General features: G+C 39.9%; 1 long non-coding RNA gene across 1 annotated transcript; it reads right to left on the bottom strand.

Annotated features, from left to right (window-relative positions):
• Nucleotides 1-575: 575 nt before the first annotated feature.
• LOC135485201 (uncharacterized) lies at nucleotides 576-9,132 on the bottom strand. Its single transcript, XR_010446534.1, has 6 exons — nucleotides 9,068-9,132; nucleotides 7,618-8,297; nucleotides 6,898-7,045; nucleotides 4,995-5,231; nucleotides 4,382-4,634; nucleotides 576-1,519 (listed from the first exon to the last, which is right to left on the bottom strand). It is a non-coding gene; the product is annotated as an uncharacterized LOC135485201 (long non-coding RNA).
• Nucleotides 9,133-13,592: the final 4,460 nt, after the last annotated feature.

The following is a 13,592-nucleotide window of genomic DNA, read 5'->3' as shown; positions in this document are numbered from 1 at the left end:
TGCATTCATCATGTTCATATACATTCTATACAAGTTTTAGCTGTTGTACATGTATTAAAACCTATAGTGTATGACTTAATTTGAGCCATATTCAGTGGACAATAGGTTAGGTCACTGCTCTCATTAATCCATGACTAAACAGGTTAAGGGCCCAATTTGAATAACAAAAGAACCACATTTCTCATGGCCAGGAACTGGACAGAGGCTGCCAATTAGCATGACAAAAGGAGCAGAGGTGACATGTATTTGCATGACAAAAGAGGTAGCTTGACCTGGCAAGACTGGATGTTGGTCTGCCAGGATTTTTGCAAGTTGAGTCTTAAATCTCTTTTATTTTACTTACAAGATTTACATGCATTACAAATATAATTACATAAATGACAACATAAAACGTCTTACAATTGACGTTACACTTTTCTCAAATCATTCAGTACCAAGTCCAATAAAAATGTTCTTGATGGGGCAAAATGATATCTTTCATAGCCTGCAGAACATGATAATTATGCTCTTGCAATGAAAGCCTTCTTGAATCGAAACAAAGAAAAAGACTAAGATTCTTTCCTGTGAGATAGGATCAAGAACCAGTCTTATTCTGATAGGTTTCAATAAAACAATAGTTCTATTGACAAAGCTTATCAAATATCAGTTTAATTGGTGAAGAGATGTTTTGCATCCCGTGATTTTTTTGTTCACGGGTATTGATTAAAAAGTGACAAGGAAATAAGAATTCACTAGATTTGTGTTGTTGGTCAGTTGTCTGAAGTATGAAGGTAAAGACACTGAGCAACTGAGCCAGCCAATGATACGAAGGATCTTTGGCGCCTGGGCCCTGGTGGTGTTTAAATGCTGGTGGATTCTGTGGTACTGAGGAGATCAAGAAACAGTAAAAAGGCCTACAGTTCCATCAAGACACACATGTTCATTCGCTTTGCCTGGGGTTAGAGCAAAGCGAATGTCATGTGAACCCCATGTCTCATGTGATGGACATAATCAACTACAATATCTGATGAATTCGGTGATTTTTTAAGCAGAAAGATCTTTTTTGCTTGAAACAAATCTGAAGCAGCCGGTAGGGTCCCACTGTACCCAAGGCTATTGCGAATGTTTTGTTTGGGTACCAACTTACCCTGTTGGCTGTCCTGTTAGCTAGAACATCCCCTCCACATTTTGATTTTTCTCATTAATCTTGCTTGAAAACAATTTCTGGGCTTGAGACATGCCCTGGTTCCCCTGGTTACCTTATTACACCCTCCCCCCATTTTTAAACTCATCATTAAATGTGTACAGTTTTGAGCCATGGCAAGAGTTTGTCATTGGCCGAAAGAAGGAATAAATTGCCCTCTAGCAATCGGAAAATAAAATATCAGGATTTTTATCAAATCACCTTTCAATCAGATATTGCAATAAAAGGGTAAGGCCTGCGGTGACAAAAATCCAACCTCCTCGACGGCGACGGGAGCATGGTAGAGATGTGCTGGCTCAGCAACATCCTCCTCCCTTCTTAGAGATGGCTCATCTCCTGAAAAGAAACATAACATAATATTATATTTGTGGGTGCACACCATCATCAGCAAAATAGATGATGCACTGGAACGCATTAGTTTCAACAAAAGTGAGGTTAAGATTAGTACAGAAATGATAAAGCACCAACTTTATTGACATCCATTTCGTTACCATACTGTGAAAAATTGCCTTTCTCGGGTCAATATTTTAAACGTAACATGTACGCTAATGCAAAACTTATGACTAGATTTGATGATTGGGGAATTGTATGCAGTCTCAGCCCAATGCATGGGTTACTCAGAGAGTTGCCCTAAAATTAATTGCAGTTGGTAAGAGGGGGAGGGGGGACATCCAAATGTTCCATGTTACATCACCAATGAGCTGCTCTTCTCTCCCCAATATCATCAAATGAGCCAATCTCAGAAAATCTGGTTGCTTTTACTGAGAACCCATCAGTATCAGCCAACAGATTATAAGTTATTTTGATGCTGGGTGGTCCAAACCATATTGATTGACCTGGTAATGATCGTCTTGCACTCCGACTCATAACAGAAGTACATGAAGTAGCCAGTTGATTTCATACTCTGGGTGATTCATCATTTTCAAGCCAACTGACCTCAAAACAATGAGTGGAGCCAGGGCCGGGCGTGATACACTCCAGATGCAGTGGACGGTGACAGAAAATGCCATTACAGTTTCGTTACAGCAATGCCCATTGACTAATCGTCCAGCTGCACGAATTCCCACTATTTGTGGCTGTCCCTTAGGAGATCCAATTGGGATGAATTGAAGCAATGGACTGCCGCGGGAGTGTTGGGCCTGACGGAAGAACTTTTGAGCAATATTCTGTACCTTAGGCGACTGTGATCATATGTCAATAAAGTTGTTGTTTTTTGTTACCATTCAAACCTTAACCTCACAAATGAATATCTCCAACACCGCAGGAAATGGTCCATGTGCTCTCCTGGGTTCCTACAGTGAAGGGTCATTATTTGACATGTGACGTCAAGAAGTAGAGGTAATCAACGTTTGCCATCAGGGGCCAATTGATGATTTTCAAGGATAGAGGGGGGTTTCCTCAAGTTTGAATGCCAGACATGTAAGCCTAAGAACCATATCAGACCAAAAATGCTGGGGTAGGAGATCTTTCTTATTGTGCATAGTTTCAGGTCAAAGGCCCCACTCAGTGGTTACGAAATTCGCCCTGCTGATGGTCAAAAGTGTTCATCTCTGAACTTTGACCTTGCTGACCTTGACAAAGAGGTCAATCAAATCAAAGCCCGACTGAAAAAATATGTTTCATCATCAAATACACAGAAACGAAAAATGTTATTAGAATTTGACCATCTGTTAAGGAGGAGGAGCTTGTTTTGTGTTTTTCACACTGTTGCACGTTATAAAGGCCTTTTGTACAGGTCCCCTTCAACTGCCTAAATAGCGTCTCCACAGTATGTTCAAAGGCCGAGTGGTTACATAATGTGCCCTACCAAAGGACGAAACATTGAAATTTCGAACTTTGACACTGTGACCTTGGAAGTCGATCAAATATAAAATCCTTCCGATACATTATGTCTCTTCCTCAGATACACACACAATAGAAATTTCTAGAGCATCTGACTATTTCTTAAGGAGTTAGAGCGGTTTTTGTGCTTTCACATTTTGCCCCTTGGTGGCCAAACTAAGAATTCGATCGAAACAAAATTTGATCTGTAAGGAGATCTTGCCCAGTGTGAAGTTATGGACCAGTTCATGGACCTGGCAGTTATGAAACGTGGCCTGCTGACGGACAACGATGACGACAGATGACGGATGCTCCATGATGGCTGTAGCTTGCAGGTGGGTAACAAATTTCAACTGCAGTTTTCATTGTAAATTCGGAAACATTTCTATGGCCAGCAAAGTGGTTCTCTTTCTGGACAGTGATTTGAAACCTTTACCTTTCCACATTTTGAGTTTTTTCAGACCTACTTAGGGGGACATGTGGCGGCCTCTTACACCGTCAAGTGGTGTGAAAACTATGCAATGGCAAGGCCTGCACAGTCTACGAAGCTTGCACTGAAGGACCGCAATGGCAGCAGCCGGGACACAGCCACATTAAACAAAGGTTGTGTTAGGCAAGTCACTAATAAGCGAGATATTGCACTTTTTAACATTTTTAGTTTTGGCCTCCTGGTGGTCAAGTCAAGAAACAGATTGGATCCAAATTCGGTGTCAGAGTGACAGGGAGTCGTGTACCAAATTTCAAGTTCATAGCTTTAGCGGTACACCGAAACTGCCAATTTACACGGTCATTGACCTCTGTGACCTCGAAAATTAGGTCAAATCAAAAACTTGTAGGATATGTGATGAATCCTTGCTAGGAGAACCTACCATAAAAATATCTATCATCGAAAACAAGTCACTAATAAGCGAGATATTGCACTTTTTACCTTTTTTTGCCCTTTTTTGTACCTGTGTACAAAGTTTCAAGTTCATAGCTCTAGCAGTTAAGAAGTGAGCCACTGTTTTTGAAACAGGATACAGACGACGACGGACACTGCGGTGTTGTGGGATTATGCACAACACTGAAAATTTTGAGAAAACTTCAAAGGAGGGATCAAATTACTTCAAATTCTAAAATTTCTGGTAATTTTTATAAATGTGGTGAACTTTCCAAAAATATCATCAGGACTCTCTGCGCTGCTTAGATCAACAACAGACACAAATCTTTCCCTCCTTGAGGTCATAAGCTGCAAACTTCTCAATATCAGAGGTCTGATCAATCTAAGAAGTTTTCTCTTTTACCACGTTTTTAATTTTTCACAATCCCTAAATAAGGCTCAAGCCTACACCAAAGCAATGACATAGAAATTAGAAATTGATTTTTTTATATTATTACCGTATGAGATTGCATCCCTCCATATGTAAGAGATGAACTGGCTCCATGGTGGCTGCTGGATATGGCGTCACATTACATAATGAGAAGGGCTCTATGTCCTTAGAGTCATCAGAGTCCCCTTAGCGCATCAATTCGATTGTCATTAAAGTCTATTCGAATGACACACGATGTAAGTGTCCACCGCCGATATCCCTGAGCGAGACGATTCCATCCATTGAATCTACCCGACTGTCAGACCCTCATCCAAGCATGGCTGGAAAACAAAATATCAAGGTCAATCCATTGTTTACCAAGATTAAAGACTTGAGCCATTTTGATAGAATTACAGTGCAGGGCAATGTACCTTCAACCCTAGTCGGAGTTCCTGAACTCACTGTGTCTGCATGGACTGCTTGTCTGTCCAAAAACATTTTTGACCACGCTTTTTCAAGATGTTTCAGTTCAGTAGTGCCTAACGGCAGGAGTGCAATGAAAATTAGCTCAGCCTTTTTTTCAGACGCAATCTTCAGAATGCCATTAAACACAGCTTAGAGCAAAGGAAATACCTTTTTACTGGTAAACAGTTTTAAGGCGTTTCATAATAATGAATTTTAAATACACCACTTTATCTTACTGTATATGCATTGAATTCTTCGTCATACAACATCTGCCAGGAAGATCCCCATGAAGGTCAATTAGGCTGTCTCCCCCAAATTGGATGGGTATGAAGGCATCTTATCATGGGGCGAAGTGTTGGCATCTGTTGTTTTCCGGGTCTTTGAGAGTCGTTCTTGCTTCAGTACGCATCGTAGATCGTGGTGGAAGTCATTGGGTCAACTACACAGCCATCATCTCCAGTCATCTGCACAGTCTAGAAAACAGGGAAAAAATTTATTTAATACAGGGTAATCTCTACACAGATTGAAGCCAAAACAAACTAGATATTTTTTATTCATTTGGGGAGATCAGGTCATCACTTTCAGTGTCAAGTTTTGTTTTTGCCAAACTTTCTTGCTTCACTGTTTAAATGAAAGTGCTTAGGGTTTTTCTAAATTTTCTGTTTTTTGTGCTTTGCCAAGTGGAGTCGACCTCGGTTGACAAGCTATTCTTGGAGCAACATTTCGATTGGCTCCTCTCTTTGTGGAGTGTACTGGACGAGTACTCGTTTAGGCATCCTTCTCTCAACCCCAGACAGTCTGGTTGCCAAGTCATGAATCAGATCAGACTGAAATTCAGTGTCCGAGGTCATCTGACCAAGGGGTCAATGCGTACACAGAACTTTCCAAGTTGATAGCCCTAGCGGTTGAGAAATGTGCCACTGTTTGAAATACACTGTACTGTTGTGTAGACTCCCCCTACTCTCTAAACCAACGTTCGAAGTGGTGAGAGCCATTTTTATTCAGCGTATTTCCACCACATTACTAAGGGGAAAAGATGCCTCTTGGCAATTCCGACCAAAACTACCAACTACAGTCCTTATTCGATTCAAAATGTGGCCACCAGGGGGCTAAAGTTAAAATCACTAATGAGGTCAGAAGCACCAATCATGACCGAGTCCATTTTGTTCCATGTCGACAGGTGAGCAAAATGGCCCTGACCATTTCATTTTATAAAGTGGCACTGCTGGAAAGATGCTCACGGGCCTTTTTCTGGATCAAGTGGAGTGAAGATGTCTTTGGTTGACGGCATTTTCTTGTGGCAACGATTACCAAATAGTTTATCTGATCTATCTTTATATCTTTTCCCAACATATTTGAACTGCTTTGAGAGAATGATGCTCGTATGAGAGCTTATGATGAAGTTGAATTTTGTCTGTGTTCAGTATTTTTGAAATGCATGCTGGACCGTCTGTCCTAGTGTTCCGCCACAGAGCTAGCTCCAGAGTTTTGTGGTCAGAGTGGTGACTGTTGGCCAGGATTCCTCTCTCTTTCTTTTTAGGAAAGCAGGCCGGATAACTTTAATACTGAATTCTGAATTTATTACTCTCAAACCGCTAACCGCTAAAGCTATAAACTTAAGACTTGGTACACGTTAACCACAACGCCAAATGATGTAGTACAGCAAATTCAGGTCATGTCTGATCTGATTTGATCCTTGCAGAGGTTCAAAACTGAAAACACACCCTTTTCAAGGTCACAGCTAGGTCAAATGGTGGTGCATGTACCCCTAGATCAGTTGATCTCAGTTAAGAAAACTTTGCTCGATTCACTGCTTCAATCCATGCCCTAGAGGTATTATTCGTCAGACCAAATTGCCTTGGATTTTTATATCCATGCTTATGTCTGGTACTACTAATAACCATACATAAAATGTAACTCATGATTAGTCCAACTAATCAAGATCATCGAGGTCATGTTGCCCACTCGGCTGTTACTTGAGCACTCTCAGTCAGGTGGTCTCACTCAGGGATAAAAGTTCATGACTTGGCCACCAGGGTGCGGGTTCGGAGACATGAAAAATTATTTTTTCTCTCTCCTTAGTTATGAAGTTTGTTTCATGAGTAGATCTCATATCAACCAGGACTAAGTGATGCTCACCCTGTAGACTGCAACATCGTCTTTTGTGTCCCTTGTCCTTGTGTCCGGTATCCTAAATGTCCCGTATCCGAAGTGTCCCTTGTCCTCGTGTCTCTTGACCTCGTGGCCCTTGACCTTGTGGCCCTTGTACAATGTTGGATCGGGCTGCCTAAAAAGAATCATATTTTTGTTGTTGGGTTTGTCTAATTTCTGAGTGTTTCTACTGCATGCAGCGTTCACACCGAATCCGATTTAAAACTGTTTTCCAGAGAGCACTCTCCAAATACGAATTGGCTACACCAGTTTCGAAACGGCTGCACCACACTTGGCCTAATGCGCATGCAATTCGATTTGAAAAGTGCAACTCTTGCCATGTATTGTAGTAACGTGCCATTCGCGGATTAATGTCCCTACCCTTTGTTGTAATTAGAAGATAATCAAGACAGGAACAAGCTAGTGTGCATGCCCTCTGCCAACAGACTGTTTTAATACATAATAACGCCCACACAACACATTTCAATGAGAATCAATTAATACAAACTCAATAAAGCACATTCAATTGTATTCTGGAACCAAATATGTTGAAGCTGTTTTAAAACTATGAACAGAATTGAGCGTGGCACCCCAATATGTATAAAAGTTGAAATTGTAAGTCATATTGACACTTTTTTCGGGGTTATTTTAACACCTTTGTAATGTTTCTTTTAATCCAGATGTAACTGAGGACTAAGTGATTCTTACCCTGTATGGCTCCAACATTGGCAGCAACATATCCTTGGGGTCCATCCAGTGTCTTCTCGGCTCTCAAGCTGGAGGCCGGCTCTCCTTCTTCATCGCCGTCTTGTCGATTTCAGGGGGTGTATATTATTAGCTTTGTGAGGCACAAGGAGGTCAAGGACACTGTTGTTATTCAAAGAGCCCAATGTCTTCGTCATATGTACTAAACTGGTTTAGCACAAGTCCCACACGGACACGCCTGACATTTCGTCCGACGAAATTCCGCAGGTTAACAACAGGCCTATCACCCAGTCATTCCATCCCCCTCGAGATCAGGTAGGGGATCGCTGGCCAGCTATTGCATACTATTGTTAACATTCGTACGACTTATCCCGCCAACACTCTAAAACAAGGGGACCAATTGAATGACTAGCGACACGCAACTATTTATTGCCCCCATCAATCAACCACAATGACTCAACGGGAACACATACCCTGAACCTAAGTCCATGTCATCACCGTCGAAACTTAGATGAGGACCGTGGAACAAAGTGGCAAGCATGCCTGGGACCCAGCCACCGCGCTGTTGTCGTGAGTTAGACTCAGTCGCCAGTCACGATAACCAAATACACCAAGCGTATAGCTTGAATCGAACCCATCTATCATCGTCATTGGTCACCTGGCCTGGCCTGGACAACTGAAAGCTGAATAGGTTAAAATAGATTATAAGCAGGAAACACGAAACCAAAAGAATAAAAACTATACGAGCTAGATAACTACGATAACTACTCTAACAACTATACTAGTTAGATAACTACGATAGCTACTCTAACAACTAGAATAACGACAATAGCTACAAAACTATCACAACATTGATCAGTCACACTTCCAGCACTCACTACAGCAACTAGAGTCCCTCCTCCCCCAAGACCTCCCACACCCTTGTTCAATCCCATCTCACACACACACGCACACGCACACGCAAACACAACATCTTACTATAGTTACAACTTTTGAATAACCTCCCGATTTGCAGATAGAAGTGTCACTGTCAAATTATTTTACTTTCTTTTAATTACATGGCCAAAATATGATTTAGTAGTGGCTACATGATGTATGTACCGAATATATTAGTTTTATTACTGCATTTTTATAAACATTTCATGGGATGAAAATGCTTTATTTTGAATATGCAAAATATATATAAGTTGAAAGTTTTAATATCTTTGATCTCTTAGAAGAGTTCACATAATAAAGTTGCAATGGGGATAACAGTTATGTTTCGTAATTTGTATTCTTTACGCCAAAATAAATCGTTTCATTCTTTTTCCATAAATCTCGCAGATTATTAGTCTGTAATTTTTTTCATTGCCTCAGAGGCCCTGTGGGGGGTCAAGTTACATGTTTATTTTATCAACGATAACACAGATTTGACAGTGGCACCTCTATTGACAAGTCAGACAAGTATACCTACCCTTCTTCGTGGAAATCAAACGAGAATCTTCGAATGCAATTGCAGACAAGGTTGTGTCATCTGAAATGACAAATCAGCACAAATGCGTAATTACAGCAATGCTGTACTGTATAATCATTAAGTTCCTAAAAATGATGGTTAAATTATATCTCTCAATTTTTATATGATTTGCCTTCCTTTAGCAGAGGTTGACCTTATTCCTTTGTATTTATGGAAATAAATGTGAGCTAGTTCATGATACATCCACATGAGGAACCAATCAGATTGCATCACTGCTTCCAACATGGCCTCCTCCGACTCATCTGAATCTCATGACAAGATTGATGAGATTCTTCTGTTCTGACCAAGAAATGGACAACATGAAAAAGTTCTGTGGTGGCCAGATTCCATAAATAATTTGAGAAAGCTGTTTTCCCCTTCTTAGAAACGGCAAAAGTCTGATAAAAAAGGGTTCTGAGAGGGAAGGTCTCTCTCCATTCTGCTTATTGGAAATCATTTAATTTCCACACTTTCACTGAACACAATTCAGTGGTGATAAATTTAAATAGCTTTTCAAAGGGGACCATGTTGTAAGAGAGATACAGGACACCCTGGCCCAAATCAGGATGTTATCGAGGTTGTGGAGTCATGTTGTGCATGCGCATACAATTTCTGTATATTTAGCCATTTGACAACTTGGCACTCTATTGACCGACATAACCTAATGGTATACATACCCTTGCATATCATACAAGATTCTTCAGTTGCAATTGCGGAGAGGGTTTGAAGCATCTGTAAAGATAAATTGGCACAGATACATAATAACAGCAATTCTACAAGAAGTCAAGAAATTAGCACCTAAAAATAATGGCCGAAATAAATTTCTCATTTTCATTCAGGGTTTCCCTAGACGCATGTGCACTTCTTTCTTTCTTTTGTATTGTTTTTCATCTCTTGAAGTTTTGAGAAGCATATCTACATGTACAATTAACACCCAGAGTAGTAAAAGTAAATTGACCCCATTTGACCTCTGTGACCTTGAAAAGGAGGTCAGATAAAAATCGCATCTATGAGCAGTCACCATAAAAATGTTATTGAAAACACGGAGACAACTGAGTGATTATTTTCCTTTAGCCATTTCTTTAGCAAGGAGTATCTCTGTTTTAGTCAAATGAATGCCAGTTGAGCCAAAATTCATTGATTTTCCCACTGTCTGAGACTATCCTCTTGTCCCATGTACTGTCGTCACAACCATCACGTTTGAGAAATAAAAAGATAACGATGCTGGATTAAGGTGAATCTTTCCTTTATTTCTTTTGTCCAAATCACATACTTGACAGTCACCAGCCACACCAAACGATCGTTGATATAATATTTTCCATCTTTCCATTAGCAAAATACATGTACATGTTCCTCCAATACATTTTAGAATTTGACAATCTTTTTTATCTTTTGCCAAAATATTTGTTTTATGGTGCCAGGTTTCAAGTTCATAGCTTTTGCATTTAAGAAACATGCCATAACACTCTAATGGCTAATTTATGCCATTTGACCTCTGTGACCTTGAAAAGTGTGTCAAAACAAAAAGTGCAACATCTATTTGACTGTCTTTGTCTCTCTCTCTCAAACCAACAACCTGTTCAGAAGTTGTGAAAATTAATCTCAGAGATATCTGCGAGTGATCTCTGTCATGTCTGTATTGAAACCTGCATATTGGGTCATAAGGCAATGCATTTTCCCGCCCAAAAAAAAAAAAAAGAAAGTTGTCCTTTCTTCCAAAATCTCTTTTGGCTGTAAAACGAGATAATGTCAAGATTCAGTCACGGTGATACCAACCTTTAAGAACATTGATGCCGAACACAAATAATTTTGCTACTTCAGAATGTTGAAATAAGTCAAAATCGAAGTCATAAAGATAGTTCTTTTTGAAAGAACCATGTAAACCCTACCAGGAGGAATGTTCTGCCTGCACTGCATGCTTGAACCAAGCATTGGAATATAAAATGTGACAGGTAGTGGTTTTATGTAACATGCCCAAACTTTCTTTCAAGGTTGACAGAGTCTGTTGTTGCCTAAGATACAAACAAAGGTGTCAGATGTAATGGGTCAAGCCAGATTGGTAATGGTCATTGGGATCGGCCATAAGCCATGATGAATGAATAACCTTTTTATTTGATTATTATGGATTGGGTCTATAGAAATTGTACAGGGTGTTAATCAGCAGACAGTACAGTTGCTGGTTTTCCCTAAAACAGATTCTTGCAATGAAAACTGGTAGAAAAAAGTGGTGAACTTACTGGATACACACACATGTTAAACCAGTCTATTCATGATGAAACGACCACGGGCCAGGTTAAAATTTATCTTGGTTAAAAAACATTCTACCTGTATAGTATACATTCATTCAATTTATTGCACAACTGTATAAGGATAAGACAGTATGGCTGTACATATATATACAAATACAACACACACAAAAATATTTTTAAAAGAAAGTTACATGTATATGGTAATTAAAATAAGACCACAAGGACTTATTAATTAGTGCCACTGAAGAACTGTTTGTCATAGCGGTATCTGAAATAATCTTACTGTCAGTACTACTCATAATAGAAATAAAATCCAGATTTGAAAATAATTGACTACGTTTATAAAAGTTTATACTTGTGAGATACTCGTTGTTAGAGGGACATCGTGCAAAAAAGTGAAACTCGTCCTCGACAACGTTACACCCAAAAGGACAGAGACGCTTTTCTAACTGACTACTACCAAAGTGTCTACCTTTTTCGATGAGTAGGTTGTGATTGCTAAGGAAGGTGAAACTTAGCCATTTTTGAAAACAACCCCGTTTTTTAGAACATTAAGGTCTCAAATTGGTACTCAGTTTTAAAAGTTCTGTAGGTTCTGAGTTTTTGACTAGAATTTGACCTTTTGTCATTTTGTAATACAGAGAAGAAATGAGAATGATACAATAATTCGAGTGAATTTGATTAGTACTACCAGTAGGCCAAGTAGTAATACAGAGATCGAGATTTTTCTGAAATTGTGTTTAACACATCAATAGTTGCTGATACTGTCAAACAGGTCAACAGGTCAAACCAAAGTCGGTATGAAATGTGATGTAAAATTGCTTGGAGTACCTACCATAAAAATATCATCGAAGACAGGTCACTAATAAGCGAGATATTGCACTTTTTAGGTTTTTGACCTCCCGCCATGCCATGCATGCCCGAAAGAAGAAGGACGTCACATGACATACATGTGATCAAATAGTTGATACATACTAGATTTACAAAGTGCAAATCGACGGCTGCGGCCAACTAAGAAATCCCGGGAAACGGGTCACTCACCCGAGTCATGAAATAACTTTTTGCGAATGTACATCACGATTTGGACCATTCTCAATAAACTACAAAACTAAAGAGGGAGCTACTAGTTATTATCTTCACTAAAAGGTGGCAGCATAGAAAATTGACCTGCAACGTACCTGCTACGTAAAGTCTCATCAGGGAATATTTGTATTCATGCGCGGCTAACCATAATTCCTTAAAAAAATCATTGATTTCTTGGTCCTCGCAATATGCCAGTGTTGATTTAGCAGTTGTTTTGGCAAAAACGTATTTTCTAGAGTTTCTGAAATCTAGAACACTACTCAATAGACGGCTAACAAGAAACTACGAATTTTACTGTTGTTGCCGACGTATGTGTACACTGAACTTGGGATGTGCGTCGGCCCCGTGTTGAAATGCTGTCCTGTGCCAGTTGGTGCGTTTTTCGCTGATTTGTGCAAAATTCAACACATCTCAAAAGTTCAATGGTTGACCCTCGAATTTTTTTAATTTTTGTGTAGCATAAGCAACTGTCTTTCATGGGAAAATGGTCACTGTAAGAATTATTCAGGAAGAAATGTATAATTTTTGGGTTTTTCCGTGAATGTCCGGCCCAATTGGCAATATTGCCATTGATTTGGGCTAGGAGCAAATGCGACGCTTATGATTTATTTAAAGAAATAAAATGCCCTGCAGAATCAGGGGAATCAGGCGTTTCCAGTGATATACGACACAAATGGGTTGTCCTCATGCATTCACTTTGGAAACGCATTTTAAAATAAATGTTACGTCCTGTTAACACCTTCAGCGCCGAACCACGGAGATCAACGTGGTTCAAATCCGCCCCCTCTTTGAGCTGGTTATCGGAGTCTCATGGACTTCATGAAAGAACTACGCCATCGCCATCTTCAGGGCAATGTAGTAACTGAAAATACCGTGAAAATATTGTTTGGTCTTTTCAGTTCCTACATTGTCCTGAAGATGGCGATGGCCATCTTCAGGGGCAGGGTCTATTCTACAGACCAAAGACTTTACAGACCTCGTTTTGGTTCGGCGCTGAAGGTGTTAACTAAACCAGGTCAAAATCAACCACACTTTGTGTTGCACTTTGTGCTGATTCGGACGAAATCTTTATCATTTCAGATCTCTTTGAGCTGGTTTTCGGAGTCTCATTGACTTCATGAAAGAACTACGCCATCGCCATCTTCAGGGCAAGG

Source organism: Lineus longissimus, chromosome 3 (genome assembly GCF_910592395.1).
Source record: "Lineus longissimus chromosome 3, tnLinLong1.2, whole genome shotgun sequence".
NCBI lineage: Eukaryota > Metazoa > Nemertea > Pilidiophora > Heteronemertea > Lineidae > Lineus > Lineus longissimus.
Note: the sequence above shows the minus strand (reverse complement) of the source record. Positions and strands in the feature narration are given on the sequence as shown.